Source organism: Rhinolophus sinicus, linkage group LG02, assembly GCF_036562045.2.
Source record: "Rhinolophus sinicus isolate RSC01 linkage group LG02, ASM3656204v1, whole genome shotgun sequence".
NCBI lineage: Eukaryota > Metazoa > Chordata > Mammalia > Chiroptera > Rhinolophidae > Rhinolophus > Rhinolophus sinicus.
In genome coordinates this window covers 117,385,815-117,405,895 of record NC_133752.1, presented here as the reverse complement: position 1 = coordinate 117,405,895, position 20,081 = coordinate 117,385,815, and the positions used below count along the sequence as shown (strand labels likewise).

The 20,081-nt window shown below is 40.3% G+C and overlaps 1 long non-coding RNA gene across 4 annotated transcripts in view; it reads right to left on the bottom strand.

The window, feature by feature from the left end:
* LOC109452868 (uncharacterized) overlaps positions 1–20,081 on the bottom strand; it is a 68,868-nt gene that overhangs the window by 30,431 nt on the left and 18,356 nt on the right. Inside the window, exons 4-6 of one of the 4 annotated variants that reach the window (XR_012493877.1) lie at positions 14,911–15,121; positions 13,287–13,529; positions 2,058–2,276 (exon numbers count right to left, since the gene is read on the bottom strand). This is a non-coding gene — a long non-coding RNA (uncharacterized LOC109452868). The remainder of the gene's footprint in view (positions 1–2,057; positions 2,277–13,286; positions 13,530–14,910; positions 15,122–20,081) is intronic. The other 3 variants (XR_012493878.1, XR_012493879.1, XR_012493880.1) reach the window with 3 other exon arrangements.

Sequence of the window (20,081 nt, the reverse complement as noted above, 5' to 3'; positions counted from 1 at the left end):
CAAATCACCAGATTATGTCCCACCATGTCCTCCTCTCACAGCATAACAGCAAATTTCATAGACTTCTACAGACCCACCGGGCCCTTTTGCGTTCATTCAAGGTATTGTATCAAGAATCTGGATTTATTACTAAGAAGACTGGGTCCATTTTGCAGGTGAATCTCCCTTTCATTCTTAAACACGTTGGCCAAGCATCTCCTTCTCTAAGATTTCCCTGACACACTATTTCTCCTGCTGAAAGACACCTGATCATTTCCTCTTCTACATAATTTCTTATGTGCGCATGGAACCATGATCACCTAGAGGGCAGAGACCATGTTTTATTTATTTATTCCCCACCATCTGGCACCATGCCTGATAAGTATTGGTTTTACTCAGTACTCGATGGTTAATTAAATGACTGAGTGAGTAAATAGGCAAGTGATATGCTTTCCCAGGTGGAAAAGGGAAACTAAACTACCACCTCCATGCACGTTGCATTGAAGTGTCTGTATTTAGATTTCCTCTCTTTCATATATTTCTTTGAAAGGAATGGGGTTTGAATACATCTCTCTGATTTCCTACTTTGAACAATAGCATACAAATAGTGGGTGCTACAGCCAGACAGAAACAAGGTTTTTGTTTTCATTTCAGAGAGGCCAAGTGGACTTTGCCACTCTGTTCTTTTAACAAACCAATCTTCAAAACCCATTCAGACAACCATTGTAAGAATCCTCTTCGCCCCACATTGGGCCTTCTTGTGTGATGCCTCCATGCTGCCCATATCAACCCAGTCTTGCTTCTGCCATGTCCCTCCAATCTTTCCCTTCCATTCTGCCCCTAATTGAAAGCTGGTCTCTCCTATAGGACATATCAGCAGATCCCCTTTGACAAGTTGATAATGTGATTAATTTATCTACCCCAGTGAGGGAAGACTACAACGGTGGCTCCTGTTTAATTATAAGCATCACCTATAAAAAACTACAGATGGGCAGGCCCTGACCTCAGGTCTGGGTTTCACAGACAATCTCTATCCTTTTTAAAGCGTCTTCGTGATTCCAGTGATGCAGCAAGTTTTGGAGCTGCCTGATGAGAAGCACAATCGCAGGATCCACGTTACGCTCTCTAACTAAAGCCACCCGGAAAACACACCTGACTAGTGCTCAGTTTGGCACCACATATACTACAAAACATTTCACTGTTGTTGCTTATCCCCTGAATAACAAAACAGTGACTTTGTAACTCAGTGGAGAAGACAGAAGGGAAGCACCTTCCTTTGTAGCTGACCAGAAGCCATTCCTATTCTAGTTATGGCTTCAGAATGTCTAAATGCAACGAACTAATTTTCATGAGCTCCCTGGCCACAGAAGTGAGATTTTATTCCTTATTCCACTTATGTCTTTGTAACAGATATGATTTTTAAACATAAGTTCATTTAGAAGCTAATAAATATATTATACGAAAAGTCACCTTCTACCCTGCCAGCTCCCTCCTGAAGGGGTGAATCAGAAACCAGAAATCTCACTCCCTGGGAAGGCAGAGGACTTCACTTATATTGTTTTTTCTCAGTATCAGGTTTCATCACACCTTTCCACAAAAGCCACTCTTCCTTTCCTGACTCTAGCTACAGAGTTCAACAGAGCAGATTTCCCCTAAACAAATGACTTTTTTTGAGACATTTCCCACTCACTAATACTCTGTGGGCTTCCAGTAAAATTTAAGTTTGTCAAATATCCCAAAGGAATTAAAGACCTAATTTTAGAGAAGACAGAAAGCAAATTCTCAAAGAAATGGGGAGCACCCATCCTTAACCAAAATAGTGACAAAGGGGGAGGGCAACAGCGGCCCATTTCCTCCTTCTCACAGAGCAGCATCTTTGTGAAAAATGAGCTCAGCTGTTAACAGTCTGGGGCGGGACCGCTATCTACCACATCACAGTCAGCAGAGAAGAACAGGATGTTATGAGTACAGCGTGAACCGCAGAGCGAGAGTCAAAACCATATTCGGTGCTTCCCATGCCTGTGTTTACCTTGTTTTCTTCAAATTTTTCTGTTAGCTAAAGTGTAAGTAAATCTTACCTGAGAAAGAAGTGATGCAGAACTGATAAACTCCTGATTTTCATTTTATTAACGAAAAGAAAGCCCACTCTGGTTTATATATCACCAAAGTAGCCCATAGCTCCTCCTTGATTCTTAAAGGACGCGTGCTTTATCTTCAGGTCTGCTCGCTTGTCTCCGAAGAGGGCCCCCGAGGACTTGTAGGCTGTGCATCAGGTCAGCTGCCCCCAGACTCTTAAACTATAAATGAAGACAGATGTGATTCTTCTGTTAAACACTGCCTAGCACTCAGAAAGTAAAATAAAATAATAATGGGCGGAGGGGGGGACGTGGAGCACACTGACAAGAAAACTGAAGGTAAAGAGAGTTTAACCCCTAAAATTGGCCATGCTTAATAAATATTCATTTGTTATCCTCAGTGCATCCCTTTGTAAATTGCAATTAAAAATGAATGCTCAGGATGAACAACCTACCAGCTATCAGGCTCAATTTTCATCAGGTATCACTGCTCAATCGAGAGTATTCTGCTGAGAACACAGGGTTTTAGACATATCTGGGTTTGAATCTGGATGTATTCCTAATTGCTTAGGGACCTTACGCAAGTTACTTAACCTTCGTGAACCTCAGTTTCCTTTCTTAAAATAAATTATTGTAAGAATTAAATAAGAGAAGGCATATCAAGGATTTACTCAAGGTCTGTTACTTGAGAAGCGCTAAATAAGTGTTGTTATTATTATTAAACCAGTTATATTAATCAGGATCCATTTGTTTGGAAGTGAAACAAACCCAACATAAACTGGGTTAAACGACAGCAACAACAAAAGGATGGGGGCAGGGGAGTTACTGCCACAAATAATTGAAAACTCGAGTGGTAAGTTTGGTTCAGTCACATAGGGATCTGAGGGGTCAGATGAAGCTCCAAGACTTGATGTCCAACCCCAACCCCCTTCCACCTTCTTTCATCTTGTGGTTCTGCTGCGCTGTTTGCCTTCATTCTTCTGCAGGCTCGTTCACAGTAATTCCAGGCTGACACGTTTCCAGCTGAGAAACCTTGGCTGGAGAATCTCTATCAAACGCCCCTTCTTTGTATCTCATTGACAGGATCCATATGCCCATCCCTGAACCAATTTCTGGGGCCTGTGCGGGAAGATGCTCTAATTAACCAGGCCTGAGTCATGGGTTCATTCTGGAGCTGGAGGGTAATGTCGACCTCACTGAAGTCACAGCAAATGAGAGTGGGAGAGAGAAACTCCCCAAAGGAAGAGGAGGGTGCCCAGCTACCCAAGAAAGGGGTAAATATTCCCACAGGCCCAAAATTAATTTCTCTTTTCTTTTTTTATTTTTATTAAATTTATTGAAGTGACATTGGTTAGTAAAGTTAAATAGGTTTCAAGTGTACATTTCTATAATACATCATCTATATATATGGCGTCGTGTTCACCGCCCGGAGTCAGTTCTCCTTCCATCACCATATATTTGGTCCCCTTTTCCCTCTTCTACCACCTTGCCTCCCTCCCTTACCCTCTGGTAACCACTATACTGTTGTCTGTGTCTATGAGTTTTTATTTCTCTGTTTGTTTGTCTTGTTCCTTTGGAGAATATGCAAACCTCACTTTCAAATTGAGAGAGCAAGGTCTGCAAAGCTGGAGCAAGTTCTCCAAGATGCTTCCTAGGGTGAAATAAAAAGGCATTACAGGCCCATAATCTCTTAAATCATTGAGATACTATAGGGACTCCAGAGGCCATTCCAGGAGCGGAAATGCTGTTGATGACAAGCTAAGAGTTACCTAAAGGCTGGCTTTTCTAGGTCTCTATGTGTGGTCCTAGCACTTTTAAATTGGTTCTGATTCATTTAAACCTTTTAAATATTTTTTATCTTTGTATTTCATGTTGAAAAGAAGTTCATCAATCTGATACCATTTCATTTGGCCCTAATTAAATCTCACTCAGAAATAGAGTCCCTTCATTCTAATGTCCATTCATTCTAGCACTTCATCATTTGGTGAATAAAGAAGAGTGCTGAAAGTGTCCCCAGGTTTCTAATGTACTTGCTGAAACTGATTATACCTTTTTTTTTTTTTTTTTTAATTTCAACAAACATATTTCTTCTTGTAAAAGCAATTTGTATACCCTTATAGAAAAGTTAGAAGATGCAAATAAGCGCACCGAGAGACCGTAATACCATCTTTCAGAGCAGCTGTTGTTAGCATCTACACGTTCAGCCTTTCAAAATCTTTTCTTTACACATGATGGGATTCAGGACACACCACCCCAAAATATGACTCCTTGGCATATTGAATATTTTAAGCTGAAGAGGTTTGAGAAAACAGTAGAAGCAGGAAAGTCATTCTGACCTTCTCTCTTTCACTATTCTCCCCTGAGACAGGTCATAAAACCCTCTCTATACCTGGAGGATAGGCGAGTCTTTATCTCCGAAGACAAAGGGAACCCAAGAAGAATCTGAACAAACAGACCTTGCTCAGTTTCCCCCAGTTTATTGCAATCACCTCATTCTCCTTCACCTGTATATTCTTCCACACTGTGTACAAATCAAATCTAACATAAAACACTCAAGTCTAATTGTTTCTTTGGGTCTTCATTTCCTTAGGAAGGCTCCCGTGTCATGTAAAACTTATACTAAATAAATGTGTCTGCCTTTCTCCTGTTTATCTGTCCTTGTCAGTTTAATTTTCAGAACCATCCAGGTGATGTAGGTGATGTTGGATCTGCTGGCAGTTTCTGAGTGCGGGCTGGGATGGTGTCTCGTGAAGCCGAACAAGGGACACATGGAATAGGGAGAGGCAAAAAGTTTTAAAAAGAGGATAGTTTGTTAGAGGCAGGAGAAGAGGTTGCAGCTCCCGAGTGGGAGGGGGTCCCCGAATGGGGGGTGCCCGTGACTGATGCAAAAGTTCCTACTTTTATGCCTTTCCTTTGCCTGTTTGGGGAAGGGGAGCTCTGTGGAGAGGGAACTGTTTGAAGAAGGGAACTGGCGCCTTCTAATGAAATTCATCTACCAGGTTTGTTCTGCTTGCCCATCCTGGAGAAACTAGCAAAGTAACCCACTCTTATCTATCAGATCTGCTCCATTTGTTGGGCCAAAATGAATTTTATGATTAACCTCAAGGCCTTGTAACATTATGTCCTGGAGCAAAGGAGTCATTTCAAAACCTGAAGTTTTGGGCTGGCCCGGTGGTTCAGGCAGTTAGAGCTCCAAGCTCCTAACTCTGAAGGCTGCCAGTTCAATTCCCACATGGGCCAGTGGGCTCTCAACCACAAGGTTGCCAATTCAACTCCTTGAGTCCCACAAGGAATGGTGGGCTCTGCCCCCTGCAACTAAGGTTGAACATGGCACCTTGAGCTGAGCTGCCTCCCAGATGGCTCAGTTGATTGGAGCGTGGGCTCTCAACCGCAAGGTTGCCAGTTCAATTCCTCGACTCCCGCAAGGGATGGTGGGCTGTGCCCCCTGCAACTAGCAACGGCAACTGGACCTGGAGCTGAGCTGTGCCCTCCACAACTAAGACTGAAAGAACAACAACTTGAAGCTGAACAGCACCCTCCACAACTGAGATTGAAAGGACAACAACTTGACTTGAAAAAAAGGCCTGGAAGTACACACTGTTCCCCAATAAAGTCCTGTTTAAAAAACAAACAAACAAAAAAAAACCTGAAGTTTTAGGATATGGCTGTCTTTTCTTTATTTTACCGGGGACCTACCTATCTACCTAGCAATCATACTAACTAACCTGTCTCACAGGGACCCTAAAAGAGCCGAAAGAAACATTTTCCCTCTCGACACATTATAGTTGTTTTTTTAAAAAACAAAATGCGATTTTATTCTTTTACAATCTGTTTGTTACACTACTTCATATACCAGAATTATTAATTATGATTTCTACTAAATTCTTTATACTGTGTTCTTAAACTTTGAGTGACAGACAAGTTTATGTTGAAATCCCTTGATATTACATGAAAATGTTGAGTATAGAAGCATTTTTCTGGGATGATAGCTGATAGCTTTCATTAAGCTCTCCAAGGAAATCTACAATCTAAAATTTAAAACCCACAGTTTTACACCCTCGTTTTTAATAGTAGAAATAGGTGTATGTGGCAGAGACATATACAGATAGACACTGTGATTTATTTAACCAAATTCTTCTTGTTGGACATTTAAGTCCATTCCAGGTTTTGGTTGTTATAAACAATACACAATGAATGTAACTGTTGCTTTAAAGTTTAACCACATAAACATTTCCCCTTGATACTGGCAGATATGACATTGCTGGGAAATTTTGAAGTGTGGAGTAACACAGATTGACGAGTTGTCACAGCTCCTTGAAAGTGGCTTTTTAACCATAAGAACCCTCATTGTTCAGACACCACAACTTAACACCCTCGATCTGTATAGTGAGGAAGCCCATCCTCCATGGCAAGAACCAGCTCTACGGGGAAGAGAGCTACATTTCCTGCCTTTGTCTGGATTTGTTACAGCATGAAGTCCCACCCATCACCCCTGGGCAGAGTGGCAGCACCTCTATTTACATTTTTGTGAGGAGGACACTTGGACAAGCCCAGGCAAGACCCACCAGCACACTGCACATGGATCACAGACTGAGCATCTGGTGCTTCCCTTTGGGGAAATAGAATGATTTTGAGAGTTGGGTCACTGCCAATGGGAAATTCACACAGATGAAAGCAACAGGTCTCATCTGAGTAGTTCCAAAGGGTGGAGGAGGGAGAAGGAGAGGGGTAGGTAAGCAAGAAGGTGACGGGAAATAGGGTTTCCACTGAGTTTGACTCACATGTATGAAAAGGGTCCCCCAAAGCGACAGAACAAAACTGCCAAGGTGTTATTGGTGATTTCTAATTCAAAGCTAGGCACATAAGAATCTGCCTTTTTTAATTGTGGGTGAGTTTAATTTGAACTCTCAAATGGTATTCTCACGATTTCGCTTTTCCCCCTGGAGGAACTACAGCGCTGACAAGCAAGCCCATGTCAGAGGTCACTCCCAAATGCATGAAATACCAGGAATGACCCTGTCTACCCTCAGATGTGGTATTTCCTTGGCAAGAACTTGAGCTCACACTGTCTTGCCATGAAGTTTACGATCTAAAGATTACAATCTCTCTAGCAAAAAGTGAGGCAAAGTTCTCTCTCAAAACTTCTCAAGTAACATACCTTCTATATCCTTCCAAATAACACTTTCCTTAGAAGTCCAGTGTGTGTTATCATGCTTTCACAGATGGAGCAACAAAACCAAAAAAGATTAAACAGCCTATCTAAGATGACTTAGCAAGTGCTCTACCAAACACATGACTCCTGATGACTTGTGACACACAAATGCTTCCATTGACAACTCGACCTCAGCCTTGTCTCTGTGCAGAAAAACAAGGAAAATCATTTAGTGGCCCAAAAGACTCACAATGTTATGAAGACAGCAGATTTGATCAGACCTTCATTAACTAGATCCAAATCAAGCCTGACGGAGTCTTCATTAGATCTAAAAATCCTGCGTGATTTAGCTCTGAGTCTTCTGACTTACTTGTGTCACCATAAATTGCCTCTTCTAGGGTCAGGGAGGCCTCCCAACAAAGTACTTACAGATCATGGTCATCCTGTATGAAATAAAGTTCTATTAGGAAAAAAAAAAAATGACAGTACAGCAGTGGCAAGGCCTGACCAGAGAAAACAGCCTCTCTAATGGCGTACAAATGGGCAAAAGGAAAACACAGTTATTAAGACAAATTAACAACAAAAAAATTATAAAAATATCCCAATCACATTATGAAAACTAATGTAAAGTTCTCTTTTGAAGCTGAACTTCATGATGTCATGTCAGCTCAGTTCCATTTCATATCTTTTATGTTTCAGGTCAGAAAAATGGCACCTTCTACGTCTGAAAAAGTTCATCTGCCCCCAAACAAGCTCTTTCTTTTTTTTTTCCACAATGGAATAAAACTCCATCACTTTTTTCAAACATGGTGCCAATGAGACCAGCCCTTTAGATAAGCAGAGTCAACGTCCATTGAGTTAACGTGACTTGAGAGGAGCCAAAAAGCATGCCTGCCAACATGCCCAAGACTTCCTCCATTTAAGTCACTCCAATGAACTGGACACTGCATTTCCCAAATACTCCTGTCACAAGTACTAATGTAGGCCTAACACAGTGCCCGGCCATCACAGCCACTCAATGTTTAGTGAACGAATAAAAAATGACTGCTGCCTGTGAAGGATGACAGATTGTGATTATACTGGTTCGATTCTATGCCAAAAAATATGGAAGTATCTGGAACATATTAACTCATTTGCACCCACTATGTATGGTTGTGAAGTAGGTTCTCAGACTGGCCATCTGCTAACAAGCCTGAGCTAGCTAGCTCTTAAAGAAAGGGAATATTGGAAAAGAAAGTGTGCAGCTGAGGCAAGGGACATGAGAATGAAGGACTGGAAAGATTGCAAGGTTTGGTAGAGGGAGCAGAAACCCAACAAGTGAGTTCACTGTCCTTGCCGCCTGCCCTGCAGGAGACCCACACCATTCTCCCTGACACCTGACCAAAGAGTTTTTCCATCTAGAGGCACTACTGATTAGTGGTTTTCACACAAGTTCAGGAGTTTAAATCCCTGCTCTGCTGCTTCCTAGATTTGGGAAAAAGCATTTAACTTTTGTTGCTCTGAAATAAGCATAATAACTCTCTCCTTGGGCTGTTGTGAGGAATGAATGAGATAATACACATGCAGCCCTTAACAGAGTGCCTGGCCTGGCCTAGAAAACACTCAGTGTTATTATCATTAACATCTCTACCATCTACCATCTATATAGTAAGATACTGGGGGTGGACAATTTATTTCATTTCTTACCATTACAACTTCTACACATATATAATAGATCAACCGGTTAACTGCCCCAGCAGTATTGCCTCCTGTTAGTATGTCTATGTCTGTATGAAAGAGATAGAGGTGTATATTTCACATTTATACTCCTGCCATGGGCACCATACTAGACCTCTCCCTGCCTCACTTGCTCAACAGAAAAAAATGGACAATAGTAGCATATGTCTCATTGGATTGCTGTGGAAAGGAGTTAGGTGACTTAATTCCCAGATAGAATCTGGATGAGTGTCAAGCCTATAAAAGATATAAATACTGTTATTTCATGTGTTTGTGTGTGTATATGTGTGTTCCTTGCATTTTTCTAGGGAAGAGCACACTATTGATAACCAATTTCGATTAAAAAAAAAGAAATCTAATACATGGATATTTACCATACTTGATTTTTTTCACAGTATGGAGCACAACTACAACTAGTATGACACAGTGTCGGAGAGTGTATCCTCGGCTCTGCAGTGCCAGTGAACTGGTCTGAGGAACAAATCCATGCCCAAATGAATTGTGGCTCTGTAGTCAAACTGCTGTTTAATGCTTCAGCAGCCATTAAGGTCACCTAAAGAGATTATTAAAAGCATTACACTAGGGCTTGTCAGAGTAGAGACAATCACTGAGTAAACAGTCCTCACTTCCTGTGAAGCCCTAGGCGTCAGTCAGTCGACAATCACAAAATTCTGTGTCCAACCACTTTGCCCTCAATAGCCCTTGGGCAATAGACTCACATGCATATTTATTTCCAAATCAGTAAAATGAAAGGTCTCTTTCTAACTCTGGGAAAACAGATAGGTGAGAATGGGGTAATAAGCAGAGAAAACAAGTATTGGGTTCTTTCCTCTGAGTTTTAAAGTCAAAGAGTTTCCTGAGTAAGTAATGTTATTTTTTCATTATTAGTTAAGACTACCTCGCCTAATGCATCCAAAAATGATTAATCATAGCATACTTCTGTAGGAGAAAGATACACATATACAAGTTCTGACAATTAGGTTCGCAAACTTGTTGCAACAATGTTGTTAACCTTTTCTGATATCAGAGGGATTATTCATTATGAATTTTTACCAACTGGACAAACAGTTAACCAAGTTTACTATTTGGAAGTGCTGGAAAAGCTGCGTGAAAAAGTTAGATGACCTGAACTTTTCACCAACAATTCATGGCTCTTGCATCACGACAATGCACCAGCTCACACGGCACTGTCTGTGAGGGAGTTTTTAGCCAGTAAACAAATAACTGTATTGGAACACCCTCCTTACTCACCTGATCTGGCCCCCAGGGACTTCTTTCTTTACCTGAAGATAAAGGAAATATTGAAAGGAAGACATTTTGATGACATTCAGGACATGAAGGGTAACACGACGACAGCTCTGATGACTATTCCAGAAAAAGAGTTCCAAAATTGCTTTGAAGAGGGAACTAGGTGCTGGCGTCGGTGCATAGCTTCCCAAGGGGAGTACTTCGAAGGTGACCATAGTGATACTCAGCAATGAGGTATGTAGCACTTTTTCTAGGATGAGTTCGCAAACTTAATTGTCTGACCTGACATGTCCATAAGATATTGGTAGTGGACGATCTATTTCTAAGCCTTCTAACTTCTACGAATATATAATTGGTAACTTGTGTGATTGCATCAGCAGCTGCTACATGGTTAGGATATGTGTGTCTGTATTAAGGAGACAGATGTGTGCATTTCACATTTCAACTCCTTAGTACAATTCCCAAATTAGGGAAGTGGCAGTGCTGTGTAATAGCAACAGCAGAGAGATGTCTCGTCACTGATACGCAAATGACAATAGCAGGCATTCTGCTGTGTTTAAGGAATCCCATGACTGGTTTGACCACAAGCAGGTTATTAAAGTAAAACAAGGCTATTTTGTCCATTATGAAAAGCACTAGCCTGCCCTAGTGAGTGGCACACTCAGGGCTATTTACATTTCAACAGACAACCAACAGTAAATCAATATAAGTACTCCTTCAAATCCATTATCTTTTCTGAGAAAAATCCCTGTTCAAAATCATGGGGTGAAACAAGAATCTGAAACAAGCAGAAATATTTTTTTTTTTTTTTTTAATCCAGCATTAGGTCAATCCTATGTATGCTAAATCATTCATAAGTAAAGCCCCTCTAAACCCTGTAGTAAAGTTAAAAGAAACCTTATTTTGCAGCCTTAGAAATTGAGGTCCAACTCTAAATTCTAACAATAGTAGCAAGTAGTTATATGTATCACATAATATGTTTATAAGTATTTACTGTGTGGCAGGAAATACTATATACAAGTACTTATTATTGAGATTGGTACATTATATGCATTATATCATTTAATTCTCACAATGACCCTATGAGGCAGACACTATTATAATCCTCATTTTAAAGATAAATTGAGGCTTAAAAGAAGCTGAGTAACTTTCCCAAGACCGGAAACCCAGCATATGAAAGATCCAGGTTTCTAAGCCAGGAGTCCTACCTGCATTGAAATGGGGCTCTGAACTGTCACCCACCTATCTTCTCCACAGAGAGTCAGTGATGGAAATCATAGCCAGTAAAAGTTCCTGGGGACTCAGGATACATTGCCCAAGTTTGTCCAAAGATTCCAAAAACTCCAGTTTGAGCTATGGGAATACTACTAACTTTAATTTAAAAATCACTGTGAATGATCAAGTTCTTCACAATCAATTCTACCATTCATTCCCTTTTTATCCAACAAATATTTAGTGAGCATTTACTAAGTGTGAGATACATGCCAGGGACCTGGGGCTGGAGCAGTGAAGCAGCCAGACATAGCCCCAACTTCATTGAATTTATGGTCCTCTGAGAGAGGGACATAAACAAACAAACAAACAAACAAACAAACAAATAAATAAATAAATTGTAGTTCATTACGATTGTGACAAGAATACTGAAGGAAAACAGATTAAAGGAAGACCCAATCTAGTCTGGGAAAGTCAGAAAAAGCCTCTCTGAGGAGGTAACATTTATGAGGCTTTGAGACTGGGCAAGAGTTTGCCAGCTATAACAAGGTCAGTGTATTCAGATGTTTTCAGTTGTCCATAAGTCAAATAAATCCCAATGCAAATTTGCTCAAGGCACTATAAAGTATTTATTGGTAGAGCTTCCGCACAATTTGATCAAGGCTCTGGCTTTGTGTCTCTAAGATTCTAACAGTTCTGCCAAATTGTGTATATTGGTATCAGTCTCCTGGTTTCTATCCTGATGTGCTCCAACAAGAACCAGTTTTTGTTCACATTCGCAGAGAGACCGAGAGAGTGGCCTCTGCGTGCTGATCAGGCTGCTCCTAACCAGTCCTTCTAACCAGTGGAAGCCTCTTGGTTGACTTAGGTCTTGGTTACCTGGACCAATCTTTCGGTAAGGAGGACGGGATTTGTGTCACCTTCAACTCTAGAATGGGACTGTTCCATCTAAGTTATATGGCTGCTGAACATAGATGAGATATATGCGGAAAAGTCAACCACAATGTCCATTCCAGGCAGAAAGTTATTCTAGTCAAAGATAGAAACATGTACAAAGAACCCGATGTGAGAGATTAGATGTTCGCAGACCTGATGTAAGTCTTGTGTAAAAAACAGAAAATGAAGAGGCATAAGAAAAGGATGTACAGTGAAGGACACGCCAGACCGTGCAGGGGCTTGAAGGTCATGTTAAAATTTTTGGATATTTTCCTAGGGTTAATGGAGAGTGTCTGTTGTATGTCATGATCAAATTTATATATTAAAAACATTTGTGTATAGAAGAAAAAATTCATCAAATATATGTGCATACATCTTATATACAGAAACTATCTCTGAAAAATGTATAATAAACTGGTAAATGTGGTTGCTTACAGGAAGAGGTCCTTGGGGACATGGGTCTGACTTAGTAGAGAGAATTTCATTACATGTACTTTGAATTTAACTCCTTTTTTTTAACCTATATTCACACATTGTTTTTAAACTTAAAAAATAGTAAATTAATTATTTTGAGTGAATACTCTGTCCACTGCATGTAGAGAAAAATTAAAAGTAGGAAAGAGTACAAGGAGACAAGTTAGGAGGCTACCACTGCTGGCCGGTCAGGAGACATCAATCACTTGGCTTCTGAAGATCCAGAAACAGGATTCGAGCCCAGTCACCCAAGATTGAGACTCCCGCCTTTCTCCACCATGATTGCTAAGCCTTGTATTCCTGTGGAATCACAGGGAGGTAGGGCAGAGTGAAACGGCTACAAAGCCAAAGTTATTTCTGAGCATGAGATGCAAGAGGGGGAGGAGGTCTGAGAAAAAGCCAGAACCTAAGGAATGGTTATAAAATGATGATGAGGGCCTAGGGAAAGGGAACACATTTTTATTTGTGCAGAGGTGCAAAGTTATTTGATTTACCTGAGCTACTGATATCCCCAGCTGTAAAATTATGCAAATGCAACACCTCTGAAAATGAGTCTCTGCATCTGAGTTGAACTCTTGGGATCCCAGATGGTAGAATGGGAGCCTTGAAACCTCTTCAGCAGGGAGTCCACACCCAGCAAGAAAACGGGCAGCTACAGCTTACTCTCACCCTGCAGGCTGACTTCATGTCTGTGCTGGGCAAAGTGGAACTGAATGATATGCGATGTGTTCACACTGCTGGCACAAATAAATAAAGAAATGATTACCAAAAGAATGAATGAATGTTAGCGGCAATTTTAGCAACAGTCATATACACTTAGTAAAATATAAAATGAATTTGGGGAGAACATAAACATTCAGTCCATTGCAACAGGGAACTCTGTTCATATATCATGCTTCTATGTCACTGTGTTTAATCCCTCCCATCTCATGATTCACCTCCTCCATTAAATCCTATTGTTATCCCCCAACTTGGATGCAATCACGCTTTCTGAGCCCCTTATGTTTGCATGATACTCCCGTTATGTCATTTATGGGTACACTACAGCTTAGTGCTAACAAGGAGGCCATCTGGAAATTGGGTTTAAGCTTTTGGCCTACTGTTTCCTGCCTTAACTAGCTGTGTGACCTTGGGCAATTTACTTAACTTTTCTGTGAATCCATGTCTTCATCAGCAAAATGAGCATAGTTATGTCACGTACTTCAGAGTGTTGTTGTATATATTTAAGTGGGTTAATATATATTTATATATGATATATATTCATGTACATATATATTTTTATATGTGTATATATATTTATATGTGTGTACATATGTTTGTACACACATCGTGTGACAATTAAGTTTGTGAACTTGTTGCAACGATGTTGCTAAGCTTTTTTGATAACAGAGGGATTATTAATTATGAATTTGTACCAACTGGACAAACACTTAACCAAGTTTACTATTTGGAAGTGCTGAAAAAGCTGCGTGAAAAAGTTAGACGACCTGAACTTTTCACCACCAATTCATGGCTCTTGCATCACGACAATGCACCAGCTCACACAGCACTATCTGTGAGGGAGTTTTTAGCCAGTAAACACATAACTGTATTGGAACACACACCCTACTCACCTGACCTGGCCCTCAGTGACTTCTTTCTTTACCAGAAGATAAAGAAACTATTGAAAGGAAGACATTTTGATGACATTCAAGACATCAAAGGTCAAATACAATGACAGCTCTGATGGCCATTCCAGAAAGTTCCAAAATTGCTCTCAAGGGTGGACTTCGCACTGGCGTCGGTGCATAGCTTCCCAAGGGGAGTACTTCGAAGGTGACTGTATTGATACTCAGCAATGAGGCTGAACTTCTAGGATGAGTTCATGAACTTAATTGTCAGACGTCATATGTGCATATATCAGTTTGGGGTCAATTGTAAGCTCTGTATGGGAATTGGTTATTATTACTATTACAATTGTGCATGATAATTATTGGTATATTTGTCATATCTCTATTTAGATTATATGCACCTTAAATTGTCTGACTTAGGTTCTTTCTGCCACGTATCATATTAGTCAACCATTGCTGTGTAACAAACTACGTCAAAACTTATCAGTTTAAAATAACAAACATTTACCATCTCTCAGTTTCTGTGGGTCAGAAATCTGGGCATGGCTCAGAGTCTGTTGCGAGGCTGCAATCATCTTAAGGCTTGATTAGGGAAGGATCCCCCTCCAAGCTTACTCATGTGACTAATGGCAGTCTCAAGTCTGCTGGATGGTGTGTGGATGTATCAGTTCTCTGCCATGTGGGCCTCTCACAGGGCCGCTCACAACACTGGCAGCCAGCTTCCTCAGAGAGAGAGAGAGAGAGAGAGAGAGAGATCACCGTTTTTTGGTAGCCTGATCTCAGAAGTGACAACCCATCATTTCTGCTATATTCTACTTATTAGAAGTGAGTTGATTGTACACTCAAGAGGAAAGGACTGCACAGGGACATGAAGACTAGGAGGTGGCAGTCGCTGGAGCCCATCTCAGAGGCCGCCTTCCACACATAGTAAGAAATCAGAAAATATGCCTTTATTAAATGTGTTCTCCTTACTGATGACCCTAGTAATTCTGAAATCCATCTATTTAATGGACTGAACAAGGGACCTATAGAGGTAAATTACGTCTAAGAGAAACACTCATTCATTTCTTTATTCATTTAGTAAACACAGGCTGATCCCCAGTTTATGTCAAACACTGTATGAAGAGTTAGAGATACTAAGATTTTTTTAAAAATGAATTTTAAAGCTGGATAGGATCTGGCCCAACTTTTTCATTTAATAAATAAGGAATTTGAGGCCCAACCAGACTAGTTGTCCCAAACCACACAGTAGCATTGATACCAGGGCACAATCTCCTGATTTGGGGCTTTCTCCTTCTCTGATGTAAATATGGGGGTTCCTACCACATTGTCCTGTGCAACTAATCCCCCCACCTCTAGTTCTGAGTTAAACCTAAAGAACGGAACCAATGGGCTATCCATTCTCTTTTAAGTGCTTGTAGTTTTATTAAATTCATTTATATTAGGACATTCTTTAAATAAAGGCAAACTATATAATCCTTGAAGTTTCTACCTTCCTAACATATACTTTCAGACTCCATTTTTCCCATCTCCCCTCTTGCTCTTTGTACAGATATTTCATTGAAGCTTCAACATGTCACCTGACAGATATCATGAGTTAAGACAACCTCAGAGAGAGGAATAAGTGCCCTTGTGCTGGAGACACACACACACCTTGCCCCCAAACCATCCAAGCTACAGTTCTCTCCTTGTGTTTCCCTATTAAGGCTGAGGTTTCTTTGTTGCCTTTTGTTTTGTTTTGTTTTTTTTCTTCCCTTCAAACAGAGAGCAATGCTTACATGTGTCAAATTCAACAATGCCACGTTCCCCTCCTGGAAAAATAAAATAACACCTGCCCTAGTCATGCCTGGGAAAAGAATGCACTTCAAGAGGCAAATATAAGAATTTCATGCGGTATAAATAAAATTCATCAATTCAAGTAGTGGGTGTTGCTACTAAAACAATGACAGGTAATTATCAAAAGTACCTTAGAAAAGCAAGTTTCTGCGGACAATAGCTGCAATTTATTATTACTGTTGCGAGCCTCCGTGATGTTCTCCATTTATGATTCATGTAATCTTGTCTCCTTTGATGAATCTACCTTTTGTGTTTCATTAAGGTGTCAATGCATTAGACAAAAAGCCTGCTGAGTATGACAAAACCCATGGTCACCTGACAGAGGAAAACAGAACTTTATACCTGTAAGCCAAAACGCAATTGTCCCTGCAGGATAAAAATATATATGTACAGAACCACCTACATGTGTGCGCGTACACACACACACAAATTGTTTTTGACAGTTCTGGAGATGATGTTAGAAATCTTTTAGCCAAGTTAAAGTGGAATATGTCAGGTTTGACAGTTCTAGACCACGCATAACTGAAACCAGCCACCTTCCTTGCTGACTGACATCTTTATGTTTATTTTTTTTATGATCTTGCTGAATACACTAGACTGATCTGGAAGAGAAAGAATCTTTCTCCTTTAAAAACTCTCATGCCCCTTCCCCCAACTGAAGCTCTTGAGCTACGCATGGTGTGGCTCAAAGCATTATTTATTACTAGACTGTCTGCTCCAGTGATTGAGTAGCTACTTTTCAAAGCCTTCCCAGCAACTATAGGGTGGGGAGCAGCGGGAGGAGCAACAAGGGTACAAGACGGATGTGCTATAGGAACAAACCAGATCTACTATCCTGGGTGTTTACATGAGCATTTCAATAGGCTCTTAAGAAGTCAATTCAATTACAAACTCACAGATACAAAGAACAAACTGATGCTTGCCAGGTGGGAGAGTGGTTAGGGGGCTGGGGAGAAAAGAGGAAGGGATTAAGAAGTACAAATAGGCAGTTACAAAATAGTCACAGGGATGTAAAGTACAGCATAGGGAATATAGTCAATAATATTGTAATAACGATGTAGGGTGTCAGGGGTACTAGACCAATGGGGGGATTACTTCGTAAATTATATAAATGTCTAACCACTATGCTGTACACCTAAAACTAATATAATATTGAACGTCAACTGTAACTGAAAAAAAAGAATTAAAACAAAAAAGTAGTCAATTTACTGAGATCTGAGTTTTTTTGTTTTTTTTTGTTTGTTTGTTTGTTTTTATCAATCTAGTATTCTAGGCCAGTGACACAATCTTGGAGAGTTGTTAAGACTAATAATCTTTCACAATAATATCCTCAATGAGGAAGGGGAAACGGGACTTTCCCAGGGCTCAGGGCTGAATGACTATACAAAATTTTAAAAAGACAATTCAAAAAATACTTAAAATTGGAAGACAAGAAAAATGTAAGTCAAACACATCCTTCTCCCAACATAGGAAAAATGTGTTTATGTGTCCCAGAAGGAAAACAGACTTTTAAAAGAAAAGCTCAGATTTTAAAATATACGCAGAGCATTCATTTTAAGATAATTTGGAAAAGCTATTTTCTATTTGTCAGAAATCAAAGGTACGTGCATTCTGGATAAATTTTGTTACCACACCATAAATAGCCATGGAGTATGAACTATACTGTACATATTATGTAGCTCTCTGAAACCTAGTTGGTCCTAAGAGAAAAATAAAAGTGGAAAATAGATTTTTAAAGAAGCTATTTTTCACCCATTTCCATCCCTATGTACTCACTCAAGAAAATATTTTAAAACAAAAAAACAAAACAAGAAATTTATTCATTTTAATGTTCCAGCTTTGTTCCTGTTCATTCATTCATTCACTCACTCAACAAGCATTCCTAAAGCTTCCCTTTTGGCAAGGCACTGCAAGAGGAAATAAAAGATGAGTGATTTGCACATAGCCCCTATCCAGAGGATCTCCCTTTTTAGTGAGAGGGACACACACAGAAACAAACAACTATGCTCTAAGTGTTACAAAAAGACACAGCATTATCAGAGCCCCAAATACTGAGTATCTAACATTGGGAAGCTTGAAGCATTCTCTACAGAGCAAGTGACATTTAAGCTGAGTCTTAAAATATGAGTTAGCTGGGCAGCAAGATGGGAGCTTCACACATTTCACAGAGGATGAGGTATTTGCTTTGACTGAAGCGAAATATGTATGGGACGAATGAAGGCAGTGTTAGGAGATGAGGAAAGTAGGGGCCAGTCTTTAATTGACTCCTATATCATGCTGAGGTATTTGAACATTACCGTACATGCAGTAGAAAGCCACCAGGGATTTCTAATGAGGAAAGATTTCATTTTTATTCAAATAACTCACATGGTATCACAGAGCATAGATGAGAAGGATCAGTTAGAATCAGTATTTTACATGGCTATGCAGAATGCCCCAACCATGGCCAAGCTTAGTTTCTGCACAAACTGGATCTCGTATGTCACATCTCCCTTTTTTGTAACCTTTATCCCATTCACATTTATTTGTCTCTTGCCAATCATTCATTCAATCAATCATTCCATCACTCAACAGATATTTATTGAGTCATTCCTAAAATGGCAGGCGCTGTGTAGGGCCCAGTGATCAGGGACACGTAAGGACAGTGTCTGCATGTTGGCAAAGCACAGCAGATGGATTTGGCTAAATACAAGTAATTGCAATGATGTATAAGGAGAAAGCTGATGGAAAGCTATGGGGGTTTCCCTGAGGAAGTGATGGTGAGGCTTGTGACCTGAGGATGAGTAAGACTTAGCCAAAAAAAAATGTGTTGGAGGTGGGAAGGGGAAGAGGCAAACACTGCCCAGCAATGGAAAAAAAACAGAGGCAGAAGAAAGCATCATACCTTGGAGGAAGTGAAAGTCTTCCCGCTTGCCTGCAGAGTTGAACAAGCTGGAGACAAGGGCTGGAGTTAGAGTCTGCAGGGCTTTGCTAGCCATGTGCATTACTCCAGTGGCTAGGCTGTGCTGCAGAAATAGAACCCTAAAGCTCAGTGGCTTAACCAACAAAGATTTATTTCCCTGTCAAGTAAATTCTAATGCAGGTCATATGCTGTTTCAGGGAAGTTCTTCTCCTTGGGCTAACTCAGACACCCAGGATCTTGCCATCTTTTGATGTTGCCATTCCAACATGTGGCTTTCAGAGTCACAACAACAAGGGAAGAGAGTGTGTGGTACTGGCACACCAGCTCTTAAATGCTTTGACCCAAAAGAGACACACTCATCTCCTGCTGTCCAGAACTAGTCACAAAGACTCAACTAACTGCAAGAGAGTCTAGATAATGTAGGAAGCACATGGACCATTGGTGATTCCCAATATCTCTGCCAAAGGTCCGCAAGTTTTATCCAATAAAATCATAAGCAGGGGACTGCTAGGATCCAGTTTACTTTGCAGAAATTACCCTAGCTATATTGGGGAGAATGAATTGGCTAGACAAAGAAAGACCAGTTAGGAGACTTTTTCAGCAGTTTAAGTAAGAGAAGATGGTGACTTACGATATGGGTGTATCCACGTACCAGTTTAATAAAAACCTAAATCCAGACATTTTTATAAGAACCCTAACCGGGAATGGGTTTAAACTGGTAATTGTAACAAAGGGGAATTTTCTTAAGAATAGCAATAACAAAATGTATAAGATATTAACTGAATTTATCTAGTAGTTTAACAGATTATATATAAATGGCTGAAATCTCCTGCCATACATGGGAGACATCAGGAGATTCTGGATAGCAAGTTCCGTTTAGTCTGGTTCTGTGAAATGGCAAACCAGGTTAAGGAACACGTGATGACATCTGGAGTAGCTTG